The 25,878-nt window shown below is 41.6% G+C and overlaps 1 protein-coding gene across 7 annotated transcripts in view; it reads left to right on the top strand.

The window, feature by feature from the left end:
* The window catches only part of AKT3 (AKT serine/threonine kinase 3), a 272,181-nt gene that overhangs the window by 71,447 nt on the left and 174,856 nt on the right, over positions 1–25,878 (top strand). Inside the window, exon 1 of one of the 7 annotated variants that reach the window (XM_084623743.1) lies at positions 24,959–24,975. The exons of the other annotated variants lie outside the window; for them this stretch is intronic. The gene's annotated coding sequence lies outside the window, so the exon portion shown is untranslated. Of the gene's footprint in view, positions 1–24,958; positions 24,976–25,878 lie in introns of those variants that run through there. 7 annotated transcript variants of the gene reach the window in all.

Here is a 25,878-nt window from a genome sequence, read left to right as displayed (position 1 = left end):
CCACAGGGACACGGGGGGCCCCCTGCAAGGTTCCAGCGCCAGGTGACAGACTCCTGATGGGGCCCTCCTTGAGGTTCCAGCGATGGATAGCAGCCTCGTGTGGGGAGAGGGGGATGACTCAGGGAAGCGGCTGAGGGTGTCCCATTTTCTCTTTGGGAAATGTCACCCTGCAGCTTCCAGCTGCCATGGGTGGAGGGGGAACCCCACAGCTCCCGGACACCATGGTCATGGGGGAAACCATAGAGCCGCAGCAGCAAAAGTTCAGACAGGTCACGGCTTCCATGAATTTTTATTTATTGCCTGTGACTTTTGCTAAAAATAACCAGGACAAAATCTTAGCTTTAAGTATAGAATACCCCTGCTTGAACTTCAGTAGCTTGCTTCCCCAGCTCCAGAACTGTGATGGTTCTGCTGTACTTCAGGAATTGTGAAACAAGGGCAGGAGGTATAGAAAGGTGGTATTTGAACAGAGGGAACTGTTTTCTCTCACGATAAAAGGGAAACTCTTAAATGTCTGACCTAATTTAAAATTGTTGTAATTTGGAGTTAATGTCAAAAATTAAATGAAACAAAAAAGCCATTCTTTCAATTTTTCTAAAAAACTGGCTGCATTGCTGCAGGGCCAGTGACTAAAGGGAAGCTCACAATGGGTGACAAGTTGATGCATTGGTACACAAACAAGGAAGAAAACAAAAATGTGTTTTACACAATAATGAGAAAAGGAAGACTGGGAGAAAGTACTAAATACCATTGCTTCCTTTTCAGAGGAAAAGGAAGGTGAAGGACTTGCAGTAAATAGGACAAGGAATAATTAGGGCATTGGATTCTATGGTGAGCTGGATCTAAATTTTGCTGCAAATTGACTTATTTATCAGTGAATTTTCAGTGTCATAAATGGAGAAGTATTAAACAAGATTTTTATTATAAAAATGAACAATTAACTTCATTTTAATTTTTCAAGAGGAGACCACTTTTTGAATGATTTCTCATTGGTTTCATATATGAATGCTAGGATATCACAGAACTTAACATTGACAGTACTTTAAAATTGCATTGTAGAAGTCTGGGTCCAATGTGGTAGGGCGTGGGCCAAGAGCTGAATGGTTTGTATGCTGTGAGTAGAAGGTATAGTGACTGTTTTCTCACTTGAGTGGTGGGAATGAGTCCAGGCTTTTCTTACTTGGGAAAGAGAATCAGTCTGGGGTGCTAGAGAGAGAAAAGACAGTCATACTACTGCATGGGAGGGGGAAGTGGAGTATTTGACAGGTAGAAGAGAATTATGAGGTTTTGTAACTGCAGGATTAGTGGAGATATAAAATATGATGATAAAACTGATGTTGGGAGTGCTGGTTTCATCAAGACAGGGGTGTTAGTATATTCTCTGCCGTCATAGGTTTGCTTTCTTAGATAGTTAAATATTTTATTTCCTTTGTTCTTCTCCCCTTAACATGTCTTAAGTTCCTTGCTTTGTGTGTGTGTGTAGTCTCCCCTATGCCACTTTGATCCAAGAAAGTATCTCCACCAATGAAATATTAAAGTTTTACACTGTTTATTTTGCTCCCTTTAGAAGCTTTTGGGTAGGCCCAGTTTTTTATGACTTATTCTGAGGAATGAATAGCAACAAGTGTATTTTTTTTTTAAATGCGTGTAAGTTTTCTATAGCCCTGTTTCTCAGACAAAAAGACCCCAACAATGCAGAGTGTTGACTGTTCCATTACTTTTGGGGAGTGTCGTTTAAGGATGGACAAAGTATAAATAATTTTAAAATCCAGAATCACTTTTGTTTTTTAATTAAGCCATTCTAAATTTTGTTTTATCTAGATACAAACAAATCATACAGAGTGAGCATAATCATAGACAAGGGAAGTAGGTTTTGCGGAAATGGATGCTAATTTTGATCCAACAAGAAGATTTGTTATTACAGCTATGTAATTATCTTGTGCTACAATACTATTGATCGTTTATCTGCATTCTTGGGTTAAGGCCAAAAATCTTTTCTCTCATTTTCTGTTTAGATTATTTTGTATTTCCATATCATAAAGTAATTAAGTACCTGTTGACGCTTCATGTGGAGGGATAGGGGGGACGGTTAACATAGCTATTTAAAATCCACTACACTTGATAGACTGCACATGTGAACCATTTGTCTGGTTTCTTTTAGTTTTGTTGCTTAGAACTAGGTTTGTATAATTTTCTGAGGATTTGCATCTGAAATATCAGCAATAGTACACTTATCATACTATGCATAAATAGTAGTGGCAGATGTGATGAGGTCAGTACTCTGACTATTCACATATATCTGCTTATTTATTCTCAAAAATCCCTTAAGCTGCGAAGGGAGTGGTGATCAGGGAGGAGGGTGTGAGAGTGTGTGTATGTTAAAAGTCTAATTAAAAAAAAAAAAGCAAAGAAAAAAAAAAAGCATTTTATGGCACATGATGAACTCTCGCATCTAAGCATTTTTGGATGCTTTCATAGCCATCTGTGGAGGGTGGATCATTGATTATGCATCAGCCAGATAAAAGAGACCATTTTGACACATTCCTTCCTTCCCCAAATATCTTACTGCTCCAAAACTGCCTGTTAAGTTGATCAAACAATGAAAACAATAGTTTGAGGGGGCAATAGAAAGTGTATATTATATAGAAAACACACTGTGTAAACATTGTTTCTGGTGACTATGTACATTATTATTTGCTGACCATATAAATCACAGAAGGGAACCATGAGTGATTCATACATCTAATTAAAAACCACCACATAAAAAGTAGGATACTGTATGTAAAGTTTTGCTTCAGCTTCTAAAGTTTTTAAAATAATTTAGACATGACATTTTTAAGGTTTGATGTTCAGTGTACATAATTTAGTCTTCATATATTGGGAAAGTCTAGTAAAAAATGTTGCCATATACCCAAATTATTCATTTACTAAGCACATTTACTAAGTTCATAGGCTTCAGAAGTTAAAGTATAGGAGTAATAGCAAATTGTAAGTAAGGCCACTAAGAGTGCATGTAACCCATTCACTCATGTAATAAATGTGCAAAGACAGCGACAGATTATTTAAACAAACAAACAAACAAACAAAAAAAAACCAAACCTACAAAACAAAGCAAACCCTCACAGCTCTCCTATAATTAGGAATGATGATAAAGCTTAAGGCAGTCAATTCTAAATTTCTTTTCAGTTGCTCATAATTTTGTCAGAAATGTTAATTTAAAGCTGAAACTCCTTTTGCCTTGTCCCAGCTCAACAATAAATTTTAATTTTTTAAAATAAAAACAGGTTAGTTATTTTTAAGTTAATAGGAAACAAAAAATACCCCCAAACCCCAAATTTTGTTTTACTTTTTTTTATTTTCTAAACACAGTCTTGCAGTTTGTAGTATTGAAATCATTCCAAACATCCAAATGTTAAAACATGAAACTTGGCATATGGTGGTTTTTCACTGAAGAATAATCGATTTCCTATGTTTGAAAAAACTGATTAATGTGTTTGCAAGTTCTGTATCGCACATGTCCAGAACGTAAATTAGCTTTTATATTCTACTGTTGTGTGTGCTGCATTCTACAGCAGCAGATGCAGTCTTGGAAAAAAATGTAGGATTGTAGTAAATCAGTAAATATTGATTTACCTGAATATTTCCACATTGTGCAAGATAATCTGATGTATTACAGATGGTGCATGTGCTGATACAATAACTATTGTGTCTGCAAAACGCTTGGTTACTGATTCTAGTAGTGAGCACTTATATTATAGTTGCTGTTGTGATTTCTTTTGTGGGAGTGACTTAAATAAATAAAACATTTTAATATGACACTTCTCCAACAGTCAATGAATATTCAAAACCAGAAACACAAACTGAAAACAATATAGTCATACAAAATGGGAGATTCAATATCAGATATGTCATTTTGTAAAAGTAAAGTCCTAACTCTGCTTCTAGGGCATATGTACGAAAGTCTTTTATTACATCACCACATATGATTTCTTAAATACAGAGTATTTATGCATGTTTTGAATAATGTGTATTAAATAAAGTCTTGGGCGACACACTGAATAAGGAGGCTAAAAATAAATATTGACTAACTACCCATTCACTCAATGAGAGACCGTTCCTATGGTAAAGATAATATGTGATTAGTTAATTACACACAAGGGGGCCAGGTTAAGGTTGCATAGACAACCTTAACTGTGGCATTTCCTAACTTTTGAGTGCTTGATTTTGCAACCTCAAGTGTTTTAATATAGGTTTTTTGGATGTAGATTTTTGTAAAAAAAAAAAAATTAGGAGATTATCATGTGGAACCATATCAACCCACAGCATGGATCAACATCAGGGTTTGGCCCTTTATATTCACAACATAGACTTCTACCACTTGAGCTAACTGAGAACTGGTAGCAGTAGAAGGCTGTTAGCGTCTGTGTGGGGGTAATACACACACATTTTACCAGTGGATTTCACAGCTGTTTTCTGACAGTGGAAGAACGTAAAGACTTGAGAACTCCTGGGCTCAATTCCAGGTTCTAGAGCAGAGTGTACCCTACCCTCAGGTCCTCTCCCCTGAGCATCTCCTGCCAACTGCTCACTCCTTTCTGTCCCCTCCTGCCTCGAAGGTGAGGTGGGTGTATTGGGCTCAGCCTCCCCCCAAAAATGGCAATTTTCAGAATATTTATACACTTTTCATATTCTGTTATTGAATGTGCGTCTATCATTGGCATCTGAACAATGTAATCATCTCAGTGTAAAGACATTATGTTCGCTCTGGGCTTCACACTGGCTTAGGGCGTTTTTGGAAGTTGAGGCCACTGATGACTGTGGGAAGAAGGCGAATGGGAGGGACAAGCAGTGGGGAGTCTTTCTCCTCTCCCTCCCCTTTCTCCTCTCCCTGCGCCTTTCCCTTTCTCTTGTTTCTTCTCTAAGTCCTTGCTCCCCTTCCTGATGTTTTCCCCTTCTTCCTTCCCACCCATGTCCCTTTTCCCATCTCTCTCTGCTCCCCACCTCCTGGCAGCTCTGTCTAGTGCCTGCTCCCACCGACACACTCAAAGTGGCAGAGGAGGTTCCCCCTCCTTGGGTGGAAAGGTTGCCAACTGGTTAAGGCACAGGCCTCGGGCTCAGGTGTTCTGGGTTTGATTTCTCTGCTCTGCCACAGACTCCCTGCTTAGCCTTGGAAAAGTCACTTCACCTTTGTATACCTTAGATCCCACCTGCCAAATGTGGCTAATGCTGACCCTGCCTCATAGGCTAAATCCATACATGGCTGTGTAATGATGGGGGAAATGGAGATACCAATGTGGGTAGATTTGGGCTGAATTTCTCCACAGCCGGAGAGTGAGAGCCAGCTGCCCAGGGGAGACGGGAGAGAGGGAGGCTCAGGCCAGCTCCACACAGAATGGGGTCGGGGCTTCAGCCCTGCAGCTTCTGCCACTAGAGTGGCTGGGGCTCCCAAGCTGGGGACTTCAGCCCCAAATGTTCTGCCAGGGTCCGGGGCTTCTCCTCCTCCCCCCACCCCCGCATGGCTCCTGCCGGGGCTTCTCCTCCCCACCAGCGTGGCTCCTACTGGGGCTTCTGCTCCCTAGCGTGGCTCCTGTCGGGGCCAGAGCTTCTCCTCTTTCTCCCCCGAGCGTGGCTCCTGCCAGGGTCTGGGGCTTCTCCTCCCTCCCTGCCAGTGCGGCTCCTAATGGAGTCCAGGGCTTCTCCTTCCTCTAATCCACCACTGCACTCAGCCCTAGCATAGCTGGGCTCCCTTGGGTCACCTGATGCCTGCTGTGGCCGGAGTTGAGCCTGGCTGGCAGGGAGCAACCATACACGTGGATGCCATGGCCATCAGCCCATGAGGTGTGGGGCGGCCCTAGATGAGCAGGGTCTGGCTGTGCTGCTGCTGTTGTTGCTAGCCCAGTACTCCCGCCCACGCCTAACCCTAAGGCTTTTTTGTGAGACTCACTCAGCCCCTTCTGGGAGGCGGGAAACGGCTGATCTGAGCCTGCCCGCCAAACAGCTGGTCGCAGCTCCATGTAGGCTGCCCATAGGAAACAGCTCATCTGCCAAGGCACCTGCAAAACATTTGATCCCTGGCTACCAACAGCTGGTCATCCTAGTAGGTGCTGAGCACCCCCTATTTTTTTTTTCCGTGGGTGCTCCAGCCCCGGAGCACCCACCGAGTTGGCGCCTATGACCAGGCCCTCTCCCCCCTCTGCCTCTGCTGCCCCCTGCCTTCCGGCTCTTGCAATCCTGTTTCCCCGCCTTATTCCTCACTATGCCAGTCAGGCTGCTTGCTCCTTCTCTATGTTGCCTGGGCACCAGAGGGAGTGGTGTGTGGGTATTAATAGCAGAAGAGAAACACTCTCTTTGCTGTCAGTTCCTGTGCCTGGCACCACAGCAGCCCCTGACTGTTGGTAAACGCCATAGCAGGAAAAGTCCCGTTCAGCTCCTACATCCAGTGGTGAGCTGGAGTCGGTTCGCACTGGTTTGCGCGAACCGGTGGTTAAATTTTGAAGCAGTTTTAGAACCGGTTGTTAACCTGCTTCCCTGCAGGGGGCACTGAGGCTTTGATGGGCTCTGGCCGGGAAGTGATGTAATTCCTCCTCTGGCTGCCGGGGGCGCTGCGCTGCGGGAGTCATGTGGGCTGCCGCCTGGCCCTGCGCAGGAGCTCTGGTGCTGCTACTGCTCCTCCCCCGATCCTTGGCCCTGGGGCTCCCGCTGCTGCCTGGTGGGTCCCCGGCTGCTCTCTTGGGCCTGGGCTGCGTCCTGCTGCTCGGGCTGCTCTGAGCCGCTCTTCCTATGAGCACCCACCACCCTGCCCGCAGCCAGCCCCGCACCCTCCGCCCGCAGCCAGCCCCTGCCTCCAGCCACCCTCGCACCCCTTGCCTGCAGCCAGCCCCTGCCACACCCCCTGCCCTCCCTCCAGTCACCCCCGTACCCCCTGCCCTGCCCGCAGCCAGCCCTGCACCCCCTTGCCTCTAGCCAACCCCGCACCCTCCTGTCTCCAGCCAGCTCCGCACCCCCTGCCTCCAGCTAGCCCTGCCCCATGCCCCTGTCTGCAGCTGGCCCCACGTCCACTGGTGCCCTGCAGTTCCCAGGGCAGTAACCCTGCACACCTGCTTCAATGAGGGGGGCAGGGAGCAGCTGGGACCCACACATGTGCACACCCTAGGGTGACCAGACAGCAAATGTGAAAAATCAGGACAGTGGGTGGGGGGTTATAGAAGCCTATATAAGAAAAAGACCCCAAAATCAGGACTGTCCCTATAAAATTGGGACATCTGGTCACCCTAGCACACCCCAGGGAGTGGCGGGGACCCACACATGTGAAACGGAGCTCATTTCTAGTTCAGGCCCATCTTTTTAAAAAAGAACTTTAGGCAGGGTTAACATACATCCGTATTTTCCCGGACATGTCCGGCTTTTTGGTTCTTAAATCGCCATCTGGGAGGAATTTTTAAATTTTAAAAATTCCTCCCGGGAAAATACGGACATATGGTAACCCTGTTGGTACAAAAAATACATACTGGGGCACATCCCTTAAATCAGAACTTTTTATAGGGAACCGGTTGTTAAGATTTTGGCAGCTCATCACTGCCTACATCTCAGGAATAGAGCATTCTCAGTGTCAATGAAATCTTTGGAGAGTTTTCTTGCCAACTTGTTCAAGTGTTTACTGGGCTCTTGCAAAGTGAGATGTTTTTGGAGGTTTATAACTTTGCCAGATTTGGGTGGATTTTTCACTAGGATGACAGAAGGCAAGTGTATGACACCAGAGTGACTCCCTTGCAGATTTCATTTCAAAGCATGGAGCCACTAGAGATTTTCAACAAAGACGTCATAAAAACTTGGGCAAAACCATGCATCTTTTCCTAATCTCATTCTCAAAAATGGTTAATCTTTTTTAGCTGAGATTTTCTGTAAAACATTTGACCTGAGGCAAACACTTGGCACAGAAAATTTCGGTCAAAATGCATAAAGTTTGGCTAAGTTTTATAAGCAAGTGAAAGTAGGGTCTTATAATGCAAAGTGTTCACCAACCTTAATAAGTGGTATTACCATCATGGCCTATAAAAATATGTGCATTGGTCATCATGTCTTGTTACCTTAGTCACTTTTCAAAATGCACCTGAGAAGTTTGTAGTAAATATATATGAGAGCTAATAGGTCTTCATAAAATTTAAGACCTTATCATAATGTGTATGTCCAAGAGGTAAAATTAAAATGGCGCATGCACCCTGAATGCAGGTATTTTCTGATTCTTTGAGTTTTTAACACAGTGATAAGATTGCACAATTAGTGTGTTTTTAATGGAATTTCGAAAGCTTTCTTAAAATATAGGTAAAATATTCTATAATCTAGAATAATTTGGTTTGGAATTACCAGGATGCCCTGTTACATGCAAGGTGTACACTCTGAGTGAGGCAAAGGCTCCTGAGGATTACTGTTGTCTCATTAAGTGCCTAATTCAACTTCCACTAAAATAATTGGAAAAACTTCCATTATTTTCAAAGAAAGTTAGATCAGACTGTGCACCTTGCTTAATGAGGTGACTGCTTCTGGGGTGTTATGCTTCAATCTGTGCTTTCTGTAGAAGATTGCTTTGAATGAGGCAGGGCTGCTCTTCAGAACTCTTGTTTTCTCATACAGAAACTAAAGGAAAAAGGAGAATTGAGTTTGGACAACGTTAAAAAGTTCCTCTCTGTAAGTTAAATAAGATTATTTTGATTTACTGGCTTGGGTTATGAAAAACTTAGGTTCAGTGTGCGTGGAAATTAAGTCGAAGATTAAAATGCATTTTACATAAGCATTATATTCATATTCAATTTTCAACATGTGTAACAGACAACCCAGCATAACCCTCTGAACAGCCTTTTCATTCTTAAATACTATGAAGGCAATCTGATTGTTGCATTTACACAGAGAAACCAAAATGAAATTAAATCTCCGTAGTTATGTTTCCTTTCCCTTCTGGACTGAAATTGATGTACTAAATCTTAAAATGAATCTGTTAAATACAGTTCTAGAAAATATTGTGTAACCTGTGTTGAACAAAGAAACTAGGCAGTGACTACTGTTTTGGTTCTGGAACTTGACCACGTATCAGAATTCCTGTTGGAGGGATAATTTGCTAATTAGTTCTCTCTTAGCAACTTATTAATAAAAAGGGATCATTTAGAGAGATGATAAAGATGGGAAGATAATAAAATGAGATTAAACTTTAGAAAAGTTCAGGCAAATACATCTGGAGAGAAATTATATAAAATGGACATACTAAATTGTAGGACGAAACGAGGGAAGCACTAATGCTGAAGGAGATCTATGATTGGTGATGGACAACAAATTAGACATGGTTTGCAATGGGACAAGCCTGCAAAAATGCAAATGCAGTTTTGGGTTGCATAAGTAAAATAACCTGATTTAAGCAAGTGGATAAAATTCCTGGCTCTTTGTTGCTCTGATCAATCTGTACCTGGAACATTGTGTTCACTGTGTCCCCAACCCCTGCACTGTGCCCCCTTTGCCCCAGCATGCCCGTCCTGTGCCCACCTGGGGAAACTGACCTAGAGTCATGGAGTTCCTGCTGTCATTGTTCCTCTCCCTCCCTCACAGTCCCTACGGGGGGTGTGGAGGATGATCTGTCAAGCCAAGAGATGCTGTGGCTCAGCCCTGGCAAAAATTAAGCATTGGCTGGGTGTCTGCAGAGCACTTTCTCCTCCCTCCTGTGACCACGTGGGGAAATTGACCTGGCGTCACGGTGCACTTGTCATTGCTCCTTGCTTCCCCGCTCACAGCCTCCCATAGAAGGATGACCTGCCAGGCCACAAGGCGCCAAGCCCCCACAAAAATTAAGCACTATAGCCCTGCAATAATATTCCCCTTGAATGCTTCCAGAGAGAGAACAGTGGCTGATGCAAAGAAATTGGGATTGTTGAGCTCTAAGTGTGATGACTTTATAAATTATAAGCTAAATAGGCAGCAGACTTTTTTATTTTATAGTTCTGTGTGTGATTTTGAGCATTAATGACTTGACCTTTATTATTTTTAATGTAAAAAGCTATTGGTTCTGATGCCTGTTGTATAATTAGATTGTTCAGAATAACAATAATAATTATAGTGTGCACATTTATTAAGCTGTATAGGTTTCTTATACAGTACGCACACAGACACTCCTCCTGAGAGGCACTGTGAGATAGCATGTCGCTGTGGGTGTGGATGCGGATCCGGATAAGATGGAGTGTGGATTATGGGTTGGATACAAGGTGATTCTTATGGATGCAGATCGGATGCAGGTCCACATTTTTGCATCTGCATAGGGCTCTAGCTCTAATTACATTGGAATTGTCCCATGCAAAAGTTGTCCAGTTTTGGTCACACTTGTAAGTGACCCACCCTTGGCCACAGCTAGAGTTGGTTAGAAATTTTCATCAAAATGTTTTTCAACGGAAAAATGCTGGTCTTCTTAGAATTGACATGTTTAAGAAAACGTCAATTTTGGTGAACATTCAAGCAGGGAAAAAATGGAAATTACTACCAAGTTTTCATATTGGAAAACTTATTTTTGGGGATTTTGAACTTTCGTTTCAAATTTTAGTTTTTTCTTTTATATCATTTATTATTTTTACATTATTAACTAACACGTTCATAGTAGCAGTGCGTTACTGCTGCTGATATCATAATGTGACATAATAGTTGAAATGTTCTATTTTTAGTATATTTCTCAAATAAGAGCCGCTGTGTAGTACTGATTGAAATATTTTATCGTTTTAGATCAGAGTATCTCTTTTTTTGTGTTGTAAGTTTGAAATAGTTTGACACAGTGCATATTATAGAATCCTAGAAATGTAGGGCTGGGTGGGGTCTCAAGAAGCCATCAAGACCAGCCGTATGCAATGATGCAGGACCAAGTAAAGCTAGACTATCCCTGACAGGTGTGTCTCCATCCTGTTCTAGAAAACCTCCAATGATTGGGTTTCTACAATTTCCATTGGAAACCTAGTTGCACTGATTTCTGCTGAAATGTTATGAAATAATGAAATTAAAAAATATAAAAATGAAAAATAAATTGAAAATGAAATTTCAGAATTCTGAAAGTTTCCAAAACCATTTTTTTTCCAGAACTTAAGATTTTCAGGAAATTTTGAAAATATTCGTTTTCATTTCAAATTGAACCAATACCAAATTTCAAAACGTGAACAGGAAATTCTGACTTTTGAGCAGCTGTAGCCATGACTAGCCACAGTAGTAGTGTAAAACTTGACCGAGCTAATTAGTATTTTAGATAATCTACATCTGACTGACTTCAAAAAAGTATAATTTATAAGTTTTTTTCTGTATTCCCTCTTGGTCATTCTTTGCTGGTTGAACTCAAGAGTGTTGATCTACTTGTATCTATTGGTAACTCTAGGAAGATTAATATTACCTGGATATGTTGGTTCTGTGGGTAGAGGGTTGTTTTTACAAATTATATCAGTCATTTTTAGTAAAGAGGGTTCAGTGTAAAATTTGCGACCATTATTTTTTACAGTGTGAAGTGGCATTGAATTCAGTAATAAAACCATTCCAGTTATTAAACTTCAGGTCCAGATTTCTCACAAAACAATGTTCTCAAGGTTCACTCACTTTATATTTACCATACACTTTTTTTTCTGCAACTAATGCATATAAATGCTATGCAGAATCTTAATACAAATTGCCAGAAAACATCTCATTCCTTTAAGTTGCTCTTTCCAGCGTGAAAAAAAGGTGAGGAAAATATATTTTGTAGTAAGAATTATGCATTTGATAAGCCATTTTGAAATACTTTCTTCTTTCTTTCCTCCCCAAGAATTGTTTAAGGTCTTAAATTTAATTACGGTGTTGTTATAATAGCTGGGTGGATATGGGAAAAATAGTTAATTATTTAGGGGTTCCCCTCCTCTTAATGGAAGCATAGTTCAGTACAAAACTTTAGTAGTGGCTGAGATCCCAGAGACCCTTTTGATGATTGTTTCTAAACTCACCATGGCAACTTGCAGTTGTTCCTTTCCTATGTTGTGGTACTTGCCTTTCTACTACAAAGAATTCCTCAGAGGTAAAACAGTTTTTCTTCATTCTAAAAATATTCTTTAAGTTTTCTAATGCCTTTTAAGAGATCATCTCTATTATTTTTCAGTCATTTTAAGGATTCTTTCCCCCTCCAATATGTGATTAATTTTATTGTTATTAATGATAAAAATGCTGCCAAGTGAGGTGTGATTTCCCTTTACAAAACCTGTAGTGACTCTTCCTCAACATACCGTGTTTGCCTGTGTGTCTGATAATTCTGTTCTTGACTATAGTTTTCAATCCTTTTTCTTGGTACTGAAGTTAATCGCTAATCTTCTCCATTATTTTGAGAGAAAAACTGTCCTTAAAAGGTATCTGAAACTGTGTTAGAATGTATCCTCACCTTAACCAGACTAACTGTAAGGAAGAATCAAGAGAGGGCATAGGAAATTGGAACCAGAAGTATCACATCTTTGTGGAGTGGAGTTCTGAAAGAGGGGTGTCTTTGTATGGGGGCATCTGAACCATCAGTGTTGTGCCAAGAGCAGCTGGGCATCTGGACAGTTGATTCCAACACTCGGAGGGGGATTCCAGATAGGTTTGCAGAATGAGTATGTTCCTATGGACCCAGAGATTAGGGCAGTGGATGGACTCTGTTTAGGATCCAGGAGCTTGAAACACCCTAGGGATCCAGAACATAGAGACTTGGATACCTCTCACAGCAGTTCTACTTAAAGGTCAGGAGGGTACACTCGCTAGGATCTGTGACAAGAGGGAGAAAGGTTCAGTTATCTTCATTGCCCCCCAGTGGCTGAAAGGATTGTGCTCGGACAACTATGGCTATTTGGCCGCTCATATTTCCAAAATTGATTGGCCTACAAATTCTCTAATTTTTTTTGGTCTTGATAGGAAATGCCTTTCAGTGTGTGATCTTGAAGTGGGGATTGGTGTTGGTTTAATGGGAAATTACAAAACTATATTATAAGCAGCTTTATAATATAAATGTCATGGAGGCAGGAAAAGGCTTAACTAGGGGTCTGTTTGAGCAGTAATATAAATAAAAGGTGCAAGATGACTGGGGAGTGAGACTGGAGGCAGAAGAAGGAAGAGTTCTCATTCCCTGGCTAGGAAGCATAGAGATACTGGAATGCCGTATCTGTGTGGGAAAATTTTTCAACATAAGGTTGTGATCTGTTTTTTTTTCTTTTCTGCCCTATAGACAGCTATAATTTAATTGAAAGAGTGCATCTAGACTGCTTTGTCTAAAATGGCTTTCGCTACTTTTGTGAATCATAACATCTACACAGCACTATGCGTTTTTGAAATAAGTGCACACCATTTTGCGTAGGTATCCCAGTGAGCAATGATCCGGTGCTAGGCTCAATACATATTGTGGATTATTTATTACGATGGATTTGGTGTACGTACCGAAACCTGCTGCAGTTCTGGGACTTAGGGTCAAACTCACATGATTCCTTCCATAATATCCCATAATTCATCTGGTTTTCTCTAGTCAGTTCCATTTTCACACTGTTTCAGTTTCCAAAAAGTTTTCATGTTGCTGTTTGACAGCATGGAGGAAAGCATTTGTGATCTTGACCACTGCTAATATGAACAGGGTATTCCATGTGGATTGGCAGTCTCACAGGCAGGGGTGACCTTGAAGGCGATGGAAGATTACCCACCACCATAACCACGAGGATGCTGTGTGGATTCTGGAGAAGAAGGATGATGAAACCTGGCAGTTATTTCTGCATGGTATTTTCCTGGACCTGCTTCATGTAGCAAATGCTTCTTCAGTGCTTGACCAACCACCATTGACTGGTAGGACAGGATATTGCTGCAGACATGGGCTGACCAGCAGTTGTTGCAGAATTTCAGGATATGGAAGGTCAGTTTACTGGAAATCTGTGCAGTGCTCACCCTGGAGCTGAATCACTGGTCCACCAACCTGAGTCCCCCTCAACAAGGAGATGTGGCCATCACCATTTGGAAGCTGGCCACACCTGATTGCTATCTTTTTGTCAATAGCTAGTCAGTTGTATGTTGTCAAGGAGGTGCTCTTGCTATTGAGAGGGTGCTGCTGCCACAGGTCATAAGCTTGGCAGTATACAGGAGGTTGAATAGCTTTGATGAATGCTTGGGGTTCCCAAATTGTATAGGGGTCATTGATGGGTTCTGCATTTCTGTAATTTATCTTCCCCACCCACCCCACCTTGGTGTTCATGAACAAAAAGGATTATTCCTCTGTGGATTATCCCTTTTTGGCCTGAGGGCCAAGTCGGGGAATAGAAATTGTATGGCGGGCCATGAATGCTCACCAAATTGGGGTTGGGGTGTGGGAGAGGTGGTGAGGGCTCTAGGGTGGGCCTGGGGATGAGGAGTTTGGGATGTAGGAGGGTGCTCTGGGCTGGGACCGAGGGGTTTGGAGGGGGATCGGGGCAGGGGTGCGGGAAGGGGTGCAGGTTCCGGCTGGGGGTGTGGGCTCTGGGGTGGGACTGGGGATGAGATGTTTGGGGTACAGGACGATGCCCCGTGCTGGGATTGAGAGGTTTGGAGAGCAGGTGGAGGATCAGGGCTGGGGCAGAGGGTCGGGGCCTGGGGAGAGGCTCAGGGGTGCAGGCTCCAAGTGGCGCTTTCTCAAGCGACTCCCAGAAGCAGTGGCATGTCCTTTCTCTGGCTCCTAGGCATGGAGTGGCCCCCCACCCTCAGAGCAGGGCCATGCTATGGCTTCTGGGAGCCATGGGGTGTGGGCTTGCCCACCCTTGCTTTTATGGCAAGTCCTTATAGATTGCTGATGAATTCTGTGACATTAATGTGGCAGTCTAGAATGGTCTGTGATGTCAGGATCTTTAGAAACTACCCCCCATTTTATGCGATGAAAAATGGAACTTTTGTTCCCAAAATCACTATGGTCAATGTTTTGGTTCCAGCTGTTCTGGAAGATCCAACTTTACCTCTTCTTCCCTGCTTTGATGATGCTTTTACTGGACACTTGGATAGGAAAAAAAGCTGTTTAATTATACCCTGATTAGCTGCAGAATAACTATGGAGTGTGGATTTGGAAAGCTGAAAGGAAGATGGTAAAATATATCATGACAAGGTTTGGAGCTTTTGAAAAAGATCTTCCTTGTGATGTAGGTGATGTTTTGCAGAACATCTGTGAGAGCAAGGCAGAGATCATCACTATTTGATTTGATACACAAGACAGTGCAAACTTAAAACCAACTAAAATGGTGCAAAAATAGTCAAACTGCAGAGTGACCACATTTGTATAGGTAGAGTCATCAAAACGTGTAGGTGGGATTGCAACTGTTCTCCTTGCCTTGAGGGATGGAATGGTGTAGGAAGTTATATGGAGACACACACAGCTTGGCAAGAGAGAGGGTGAAATCTGCCTATCTGTCCCTTGCAGTTTGGGGAGTAAAGGGAGCTCCCGGTATCGCCTGCGTTCTCAGCAGGCTGCACTGTAGGGTTAGGTTTGGGTATTATAAGTGAGCACAGTGCTGCAGTGTTCTCCAGCGAACTTCTTTCTTCTGCATTATGTCTAACATGTTTTCCTGCATGTCTTTTTCTGTCCAGGTGGTCTTTGTAGCCCCTTGACAGTTTCTTGAGTTGTTCCCTGCGTATCTTTCTCTTATTCTTGTCCTCCAGCATGAAATTCTTCCCTCCATTCCTCTGGGCCAGCGTTTATCAAGCTTCATTGCACTGCAACCTCTTTCTGACAAGAAAAATTACTGCATGACCGCAGTGCCCTGTGTTATTCAGAATAGTTGGTATTTTACATAAAAAAAAAAATGCATTACAAGGCCGTATCAATGAAAAAGTAGCCACTAAATATTTTAATTCACAATACAATCACAAGACAATATTTATATCCAGTAGTAAAAAATAAAAATAAATATGCACCGAATAGGAAGGGTGAGCTTGCATTGATGAACACAAATCCTTGAAGCGGGACTCTGTGTGGCTGAGGTAAAGATGGAGGTCATCGTCAACAGTGAGACAGGACCTGTATTCGTTTTTCAGTAAAGTCAGTGCTGAGAAGCCGGCTTCATGCAGATAGGTGGATGAAAATGTCATGAGGGCTTTCAAAGCTGCAGATGTTAGCTCTGGATATTCTTCTCACACAGAAATCCAGAAGTTAGCAAGAGGTTGTTCAGAAAATCTCAGTATCAATGTCTTATCACAGGAAAGGTCCATTAATGTTTCCTTCACTGTAAGTGACATAACAGCACTTGCAGCCGCATCTGCATTAAAGGGATTTCTAATCCACACCTCTGTTTTCTGATCCTTTTCAAGGAAGTACTCTCAGAACTGCAGTTTAAGGCTTTTCAGGTTTCAGCTCAAGTTATGACAAGGCATTTTCATCCAAAAAGTCATCCAGTAAACAAAATACTTCAAAACTGTGACTGTTCATGTGAGACTACCACAAGGAAAGTTTCTTGATCCAACTTTCTATTTTCTCAATGAGAGAAAAGACAGAAGCGTCTCATACTTGAAGTGAGGTATTCAAAACATTTAGATGTTAAAAAATGTCTGCCAGGTAAACTAGCAAATCAGTCAGTTGGTATCTGCAAACTTTTCGGCCAGTGCGGAATTTTTGTCTGAAAGAAAAATTCTCACTTCTTCTCTGAGCTGAAACAAATGATTAAGAACCTTTCCCCAAAACAATTTTACTCCTGGTGGAATTCTGCGCCATTGCGCATGCGCAGAATTTTTCCCCTGCAGATTTTCTTTGCTTTCCTGCAAAAAATGACTTTGACAGGGAATCCACAAGAGAGGTCATGCAACCATGCCCAGCAGTATGTTTTGGGTGCCCAGGGCAGCCGGCAGAGAGGTAAATCAATGTGGGGCAGGAGGTGGGATTGGGGAATGCCTGGCTGATGGCTCTTACCCTCTGCCGCTAGTGCAGGCTAGTCTGAGGAAGACGGGACTTCCTCTTCCCCTGCATGGCATCCGAGGCTGGGTCAGACACAGCAAAAGATGCCTCAAGGGCTTTCTCATTTCCTTTTGCTACCATTCTCAGTACTGTTTTCTGGCCCTTTAGCACTCCCAGCTTTCCCTAAAAAAAGTCAAGTGGTTTTGTTTGAAGAGAACTGTGCCATGTCTGCAAGTGCCACAACATTTTAGACAGTTTTAAGCTCTCCTTTGCCAGAATTTCGCCACATACCACACACTGTGGCCATGGATCTTCCTGAAAACCAGTCCATGTAAATCCATATTCCAAATATTTTGGATTGTATTTGCAGTTTCTTGGCTTTTAACTGCTGTTTGAATCCTCATCTGCCCTTCTTTTGCTGCAAGTCGCAGTTGACTTCTCTTCAGTCACCCCCGTTTCCTTCACATTTCTTCAGAAAACAGTCCATTGTTAAAATTACATCTACAGCAACTTTTCAAAATGGTTTCAACAGAACACATGCTGAGAAGGGCTGCCAACTAAACACAGGTGCCTGAGTGCAGGAAGTACCTCCGTACAGAAACTGGTGCAGGGGGCCTGCAGCGGGTGGAAAGCAGGGCAATTGCAGGACCTCAGGCATGGGGCGATGCCAAACTAAAGTGCTTGGGCTTGAAGTCCTGCTCAGGGGGCCTTAGGCGCAGACTTCAACCCTGAGGCCTCTGCAGAGCTGTGGGCTGGGTCTTCAGCTGCCTCTGGATATGCGGGCTGGCTGGGGCTTCAGCCCTCAACCCCCAGTGGAGCTTCAGTCCCCAGCTGCCCACGGAGCAGCGGGTTGGCTGGGGCTTCAGTCCTAGCCTCCCTTCCCCTGGACCTCCTGGCGACCCCATCAAAAATGGGAACCCACACTTTGAGAACCCTTGGTCTGGGCTTTTTTTGCCCTCTGGAGGGGGGACCCATTCATGAGGCCAACAAACATCTTCTCCCCTGTCCTCTTTTCTTGAAGGTTTGCCAGACACTCGGCTACTGATAATGTCTTTCTCGGTAGGCCATTCCATGCCAGGTGCTAGCAGAACAGAGAATCCGTACAAATATTTACTGTACTAATATTGGCCATCATGCTAACAATTATAAAATGTTACTTCTCTCAAAATGTTCACAATCTTAGAATTCCATTAGTTTACACTGTTCCTAGTCTGGGGTGCACTTGGAGATGGTAACATTTTTTAAAGTTATTTTACCTTGAATGGGCTACCCTTTAAATTACGTCTGTAAAATTTTTTGGAGGAGGGAGAGTGTGGGATTCTCAAGGGATAGAGTAGTAATTTCATGTAATTTCAGGCTGTCCTTAAAGGATATTACCATGAGGCCTGTTCCCAAGATGCAGAGAAGGGTCCTGTTCAGAAAGACAAAGAGACAATCAGAAAGATACACAGCATTGTGGCTTGCTGGGATGGTGCTCCTGAACTGGACTGGACTGGAAAACTGGACTGGAAGGAAAACGCTACCTATGTGGATGGCCCTAGGAAGACACAATATTGTGTATCTTTCTTGAACTAATCTTGAATTTTTGCCTGAAATTCTCATTTATAATACTGGTTGATCAGCACAAGAGCACTGCAAAATAAATTGAATTTTGCAGCTGTTATGCATGCCCTGTAACATTTTTAATAATGCAATGTACTGCAACAAATGAGTACTCGGTAAACAGTTAAGGTGCCTTTTTTTACACCTGCAACCTCAAATGCCTTATAGTATTTGCAATGTGAAATGCCTAAAAGAAACGCTGTAACCTCAAGTGGCCAAGTGAGTACTTGTACGGAAATTTTAAAATCTGAACAGGTTCAGGGCAATGACCAAACTGTGATCTTAAGTGCATAATCTATTGATATATTTTCTTTTTGTTATGATAAAATTGATTCAGTTGTAGTGTATTTGCCTTCGATTTTTTTTTCTGCTCAATGGCTGCCATCTTGTGCAGTGTTGTGTGGGTTGGGGAGGCAGATGAAGGATAGGGATCAGGAACATCAAGCAGTATGGGGAGGTGCGGTGAGGAATAATTCATTTAGCTTTGTTGGCATGGGTTTAAATGTTTTTTTTTTGGCGGAAAAGGGCTTTTAGACCTTTAATTTTCTGGCTTGGGTGAAGATGAGCAAGTGGAGGACTAAGGATGTGGCGCAGGGAGAGATGCTTTTGCTCTCTACTTTAACAGCGTCTGCCAGACATGGGAGCATACAGCTGGTACCTGAAAGAAAAGTTTCCAGATACATCTAAATAGCACAAAATACTTAGTGGATGAGATCCCCTCTGCAGTATGGTTACTCTGATTTGAGGGGAGAGAAGGTATGTTTCCAGCTGGGTCTCTTTGTGGCTGTAAAGTGTGCTGAAGAGATTATTATTAATTTAATTTATATGCATTGCAGTAGCACCTAGGAGTACTTGTCATGGATCAGGACCCCATTGTGCTAGGTACAAACACAGAGTAAAAAGATGTTATCCTGGGGAACTTCCTCCTGGTCAGCTTTCCAAAGATAACTGCTTTTATTGCACGCTGTGGCCAAACTAGCCAAAATATCATGGTTTTGTGGAGGCCTCTTGGGCAAAAAATCCAGTCCAGCACCTTGAAGTATTCACAAGTACTGGGAACATTACTGGAAGTCTTGTTTTTGTCTCTTGCGTTTTTGTAATTTGCTGCAATTCATTGGTAGAGGGGGAATATCCGGTCAAGATGACTTCACAGCACTGGAGAGCACATAGATAATCTGACAGACCAACTGATAGAGCTCTGTGTGGATACAAAGTTTTGTATCCACGTCCAATGCACAATCCACAAAAATGGTCTGCAGATATCCATGGATTTGCATGGGTCTACCAATTGACATGTGAAGCAGTACAGTATGCGATAGCATTGGGAGGAGTACCGGATGTGGTATAGTTTACTCAAAATGGGAATGATGTAAATTTATGGTGGAATAACTCGTTCTGAAATAGTTATATTGCTTCCATAGTGGATTAATTATAGTGGGATAAGACACAAGATAAATTGAAAAAACACTATTTGTTTTGTTTGGAACAGAAGACTCGCAGGATATGGAGGGGGCAAAACAGATTCAGGGGACAGGAGGAATACAAAGCACGGAACTGGGTTCAGGGAATTGGGAGAGCTAATTTAATAACTTACTGAAATCAACTATTAATTTAAAAAGTGACACCGTTTTACAGGAGAATGAGATGTATCCATCTCTTAGGCCAGGTTTACACTAGAAACTTCTGCTGGTATAGTAATATTAGTTAGGGGTGTACTTTTTTTGATGATGTTTTACGTTAGTAGAAATCCTAGTATAGACACACTTATGCTCGTGTAAAAGCACTTTTGCCAATATAACTCATTTGACTTGGGGAACTGGTATAAAGTATATCAACAGAAGCTCTTTTTTTGCTCACATAAGCTTCATCCACACTAGGATTGTTTGCCAGTATAGTTATATTGGCAGACCTTGTCTAGTGTACACCTGGCCTTGGTTTCAACCGTTCTTAAATATGTTATTCATGCTTTAGTTTGTGTATGTATCTAAAAACAATCTAACTTTAAAATGTCAAGACTATTTCAGCCATGAGTTACTCCGACACAGTCTAATAGCTGCTTTATAGTAAACAGAGTTGGGTGAATATCACAACAAAAGTTAATGAATAACCACACACATTTTAAATGAATTAATTGAGCTACAGTATATAAAACAAGACTGAACCCCTCCATCCCCCAAAACTCACAGCTCTTTGTCTTATCTCTTGTAATTCTAGATGCTACAAAAAGACTGATACAAAATAAAGATATAATTCCACCTAAGAATCCACTACAAGTTTCATCTTGATATTGTACTCTTTCTACATATGTCAATTGAAAATCTGTTTCAGAGGGAAAATTATGTAAGTGAGGGAAGCGGAGCATCCTCTCTCATTCATGTCAGTGGAAGGTATTCATGTAAGGAGTGCAGAATAGAACATTTGAGTTTAGATTTCCCATGCTGATTTTTGAAAAGAATTATACCCTAAAGAAGCAGTTAATCTCTCTCAAAGGTCCTTAAACTAGACATTTAAACAGTAGCTTCTTTGATTGGAAAATTGTATAACCTTGCAATTTCAGTTATGTAGTTTGAGAATAAATTGACCCACGCTGCCTAGGATAATATACTTGCACAAATATAAAGAGAATGAGTTAGTTAATTGGCACTAAGTAAATCATAAACAAAAATAAAATAGTAGAAAATAAGTTGATACTATGTATAACGTGTAGAAATTGATGTTTCTGTCCAAAAGTAGAAGTTATTTCAAAAGTTAGAATTGAGGGATCATATATCAAATTGTTGTCATTTTCAGAGTTCTATTGTAAATGCCTGAAAAAGGAATTTGAAGAGGCCCAGCATTGCTGAGCAAACAAACTGTTGGAAAAGTAATTTGGTCTGTTTCATAATGAACACTTAAAATATTTGACTTTCCCCTCTATAATATATGAAATAGAAGAAGTAGTGGTTGTAGATACTTGACTAAGTGAGTGCAAGTGGTGGCCTTAGTATAAAACCATATGGGAAATAGGACAGATCCCATTATATCAGTATTAACTGTCTATACCTTTTTCAAGGCTGCTGTCTGTGTTTTATTTTATGTATGTATGCTAGAATTTTGGAAACATCTATTGTGTGTACTCTTTTTAAGTACTGGAAATATAGAGATTGTTCTCATCTCCACCAGGGCGTGAAATTTTCATTTATAATTCAGGAAATTATTTTAAGAAACCAAAACAGAAATAAAATTTGAAGAATTTGTTTCTCCTATTTACATATAATGTAATGAAGATTTTATACCAGGTGCTGTTTTTCCTCACTGTCATACTTTTAAGGAAGAGAATGCATTGTGGTCTGCATTTCCCAATCTAAGTTTATGAAAGTAGTCCAGACAGTTTGACCTCAGGTAGACCTTTTAGTCTCGGGCTTGTCAGATGACAGGGACAGCACTCTTAATTGGCATTCAGATCACAGACAGCCACTGGGCTTAATGCATAACCAAGTACTGCTTTAGGATTTAGACAAAGCCACACTGGCAAAACATCCCAGTTGTCAGGGTAGCTGACTGTTTCCTAAAGAACTATTACATAATGGAGAGACTGAGTAGCGCTTTAGGAAGCTAAATTTTTTTAGCTAAAAGTGTTGTTGTTTTTTTTAAGCCTCTAATTTGTGAAAAGAAACCTTTTTTTTCCTGATGAGCTCATTCATTGTTTCCTGGTTCTTTTTAACTTCTCAAGGTCATAAATGTAGTTCGCGATTTTATGTGATGACTACAGATGTAATCTGAAACTATAACTGTTTTATGGCAAGAGAGAAAGGGACAGAAAGTGTGTGTGTGTATGTGTTTTGGAATCTTAACACTGACAGATGTTTACTGCTTTTGTTAGAGGTCAGCTTTTTGTATTTCAGCTGTTTTGTTGTCTTAAATTAAGACAGTAGGGCTAAGTTGGAAATCAGCTGTTCAATTAAAATTATAAATTACAAAAGTTAAAAATAACACTTTCTCCTTTAGGTACAACTAACAATGCCTTAGAAATCAAAAATTCAAATTTTGCTTTAAAATCTTATTGTAATTTTCTAGTTTTACAACCCTTGTCCTCATGCTAGTTCCCATGCAGATTGAGAGGGTTTGACACTTCCTGGTACTTTCTGTTCTCAGGCAGCACCAGGGTGACATCATACTCATGCACTGCCCTGAAAGCCACATAAGAACAGGATATAAGGAGAGCAACTGTTTCACTCTGAATTAGAGAAGTGAATGTGAGTACCACAAAGGCTGCTTAAAAGATTTGTTGTACTTCATTTACAGCGACACAGGGGACTCTAATCTCCATTACAATGCATTTTCTTTGCTCCGGATATTCTGGCATAAGCAATTTCATTTAATCAGCCTTAGTGATAAATGTATTAGATTGTTTAATTGTATCGTATCCTTGTTTAACACAACATTTTAAAAAGTTTATTTTGTGATTTAAATATTCTTGTGTACTACACGCCCCTCCTTCCCCCTCCCCCTCGATACTTCCAGCCACTAGTCATTGCTAAGGTTAAGATTTTGTCACTGTTATTACTAGTAAAGGTCATGGGCAATAAACAGAAATTCATGGAAGCCCATGACCCGTCCCTGACTTATACTAAAAATAACGGTGGCAAAATGGGCTGATGGGGGAATGAGAGCCCAAACCCTGCTGCGGGAGCAGGCAGTGGGCTGAGAGGGTAGGGAGGGGGAAGAGTCCAGCACCTGTGCTGCTGTGGTTGACAGCTTTGGGGTCCCCCCTTGCGCTCAAAGCAGCTCAGAGCTGCAGGGCTGGCAGCTGGGAGTCCCGGGTCCCCCCCAGTGGCTGAGATCTCCGGGGTCTCCCTGCCAGCTGACCACTTCAGCCCTGCTGCCCTGGGGCTGAAGCAGAAAATGTCATGGAGGTCTCTGGAAGTCACGGAATCTGTGACCTCCATGATCTAATCTTAGCCTTAGTCATTGCTATCTGTAAAGCAAACCACTAGATTGGTTTCACCCAGACTGCTCTAGACACTCTTCAAAGTGTATGCATGAACATAGGATGGCTCTCTCCAGGTATATTATTTTTTGTCGTGGAGGGGAAGAAGGAAAATATGGGGCACCTCTTGCAAGACACAAGAGTTTTGAGACAGGTACCTTTGCTGCCAGGTGCACATACTCCCAACCACCAGATACAGGATTTTAGGGGAGCTGCATATACAAGATTTGGAAAAAGAAAAGGAGTACTTGTGGCACCTTAGATAACAAATAAGAGGTATCTCTTCAGTACTAAAATTCCCCTCTCTTCCTGGGGGAAAACCCTATAGGTGACAGCAGTCAGGCCTGGATCATTCCTGTATTATGTCGCTGTAAGTCATGTTTTATATGCATATTAATAGAAAAATGTAAAATGGCCTTTAGAACATTGGTCTGGTATATTTATTTTACCTGTGCTGTGGCCTTCTCCGCAGCTATCCAACTTATCCCTATAAAAAAACACACATTTCATCAGAGCTCAACAAAAAATCGTAAAAATCTAAATACAATGTTCATGGGAGAGGGATTCTAAATGTCTTGTTTTTAAAAACAATAACATTTGCGTTGACAGACTCTGTAAAATAATAATCAGTCTTACGTTAAATTTATGTTAATTTCTTTTTGCCTGGGGCCCCTGGCTTCTTTGTTTCCTTTGGTTAGTTTTTCATTGTCTGGTTTATTTTAAACTTCATCTATTTCAATACATTTTGTTGGGAATGCTTTCATACTGATCTTGCAAAGACTTAGGCACGTGTTTATGCACGGTAAGTAGTCCCATTGTAGCCAACTGAAGCATATGTATAGGTCTCTGTAGAACTTAACCTTGTAATTATCTAACAATATTCTCAAAGTATTTGATGTTTCTTTACTGGTGTACTGCAAAGAAAATTGTTAGCTGTACACTTTTTTGCTCCTCCTTACCTTTATTTCCAACACAAAAAGATTTGTGGGTTTTTTGTTAGGTTTTTTTTTTTTAAAAGCATTAGGAATACCATGATCTAACTTCCTTTTTTTTTTTTTTTTTTTTTTTTTTTTTTGCTGCAGGACTCTGAAGAGCGGGAGGTGGTGCTCATATATGAATAAGCCACAGAAAATTTGAAGCCCATGTTTCAGTCCAATGTAATATCACCTTCCCAATCATTCCACTCCAGTTTTCTAGAGTCCTTCAGCAAAAAAGAGGGGCGGCAGATCCTGACGTTTCTAATGAAAAGAAACAAGAACAACATTTTTTTTTTGTGCGAGTTTGTGTGAGATCTTTTATAATGCGTGAAACAGAAAAGGGAGAATCTTTTTTTTCTTTTGCAATTCACTATTAAACATCTCAACTCTGATGCATTTTACAATGAAGTAACTGAGATAGAGAAGTTGTGACTCACTCGGGATTACAAGGTGTGAGAGAGTTGGGAATATAAACCTGGAGGAGTCGTCCTACCTCTTGACAAGTACTCCTTTCCACAGAACATTGAGATCTTAAGGTACCACAGGCCACCATTTCCTAACTTTTGAGTACTTAACTTCGCAACCTCAGTAACATTCTTTTGATGTAGTTTTTTGTGTCTAATTTCTTTGCTTTTTAAAAAAGCAAACTGAAAAACAAAAACTCATGTTGACAATCAGCTGGGTCATCAACAAGGTTCAATGCTTTAGATTGATCTATGAACCTATGCCACTTGAACTAATGGAGTAACTGATATCAGTAGTAGATTTTCATCCTCCATGTGGATTAGCACTAGAGGGTAATGAGAGAGACACTTGTCCAGTGGTTTACATAGCAGAGGAATGGTGAGACTCAGGAATCTTGGATTTTATTTTAGGCTGTGGAGGGGAGTGTTCTCTAGATGGGTACAGACTCTTCTGCCCATTCCCTTCTGCTTTCCTCTTCTGGCCAGTCCCCTCCAGTCTATTCCTGTCCCAGTCCTGTCTCTTCTCCACTGTGTCTCCAGTTCTGAGCTCCACTCCTCAGGTTTCTCATCTGAGTCCCCTTGCACAGACAGTCCTAGTCTCCTTCCTGGTCTTGCTGTCCAAGTCCCTATCTCCACAACTGGTCCCAGTTCCTTCCCCCCGGTTCCTTGTCTGATCTATCTCTCCCCTTTCTCCCATTGAATCCTAGTCTTCCTCTTGGGGCTGCTCATCCAACCACAGCCTCCCCCCCCCCCCAAAAAAACAAAAAACAAAAAACAACCCAAAACCCCTCAACCCTGTTCTCTGACTCTTTTGCCCCAGTCTCTTTGCCCAGCTAGTCTTATTTCTCCCCCATGCAGTCCAGGTCCTTATCAGATCAATCTCCTTTCCCCCCACTCCCATTCTGTTCCCTACCACTCTTGTCTTGCTAATCACTAGGTTAAAATGGTGTGTGGTGTTTCTAAGACAGATAACAA

This window comes from Lepidochelys olivacea, assembly GCF_965140295.1.
Source record: "Lepidochelys olivacea isolate rLepOli2 genome assembly, chromosome: 3".
In the NCBI taxonomy this organism is placed as follows: domain Eukaryota; kingdom Metazoa; phylum Chordata; order Testudines; family Cheloniidae; genus Lepidochelys; species Lepidochelys olivacea.
Note: the sequence above shows the minus strand (reverse complement) of the source record. Positions and strands in the feature narration are given on the sequence as shown.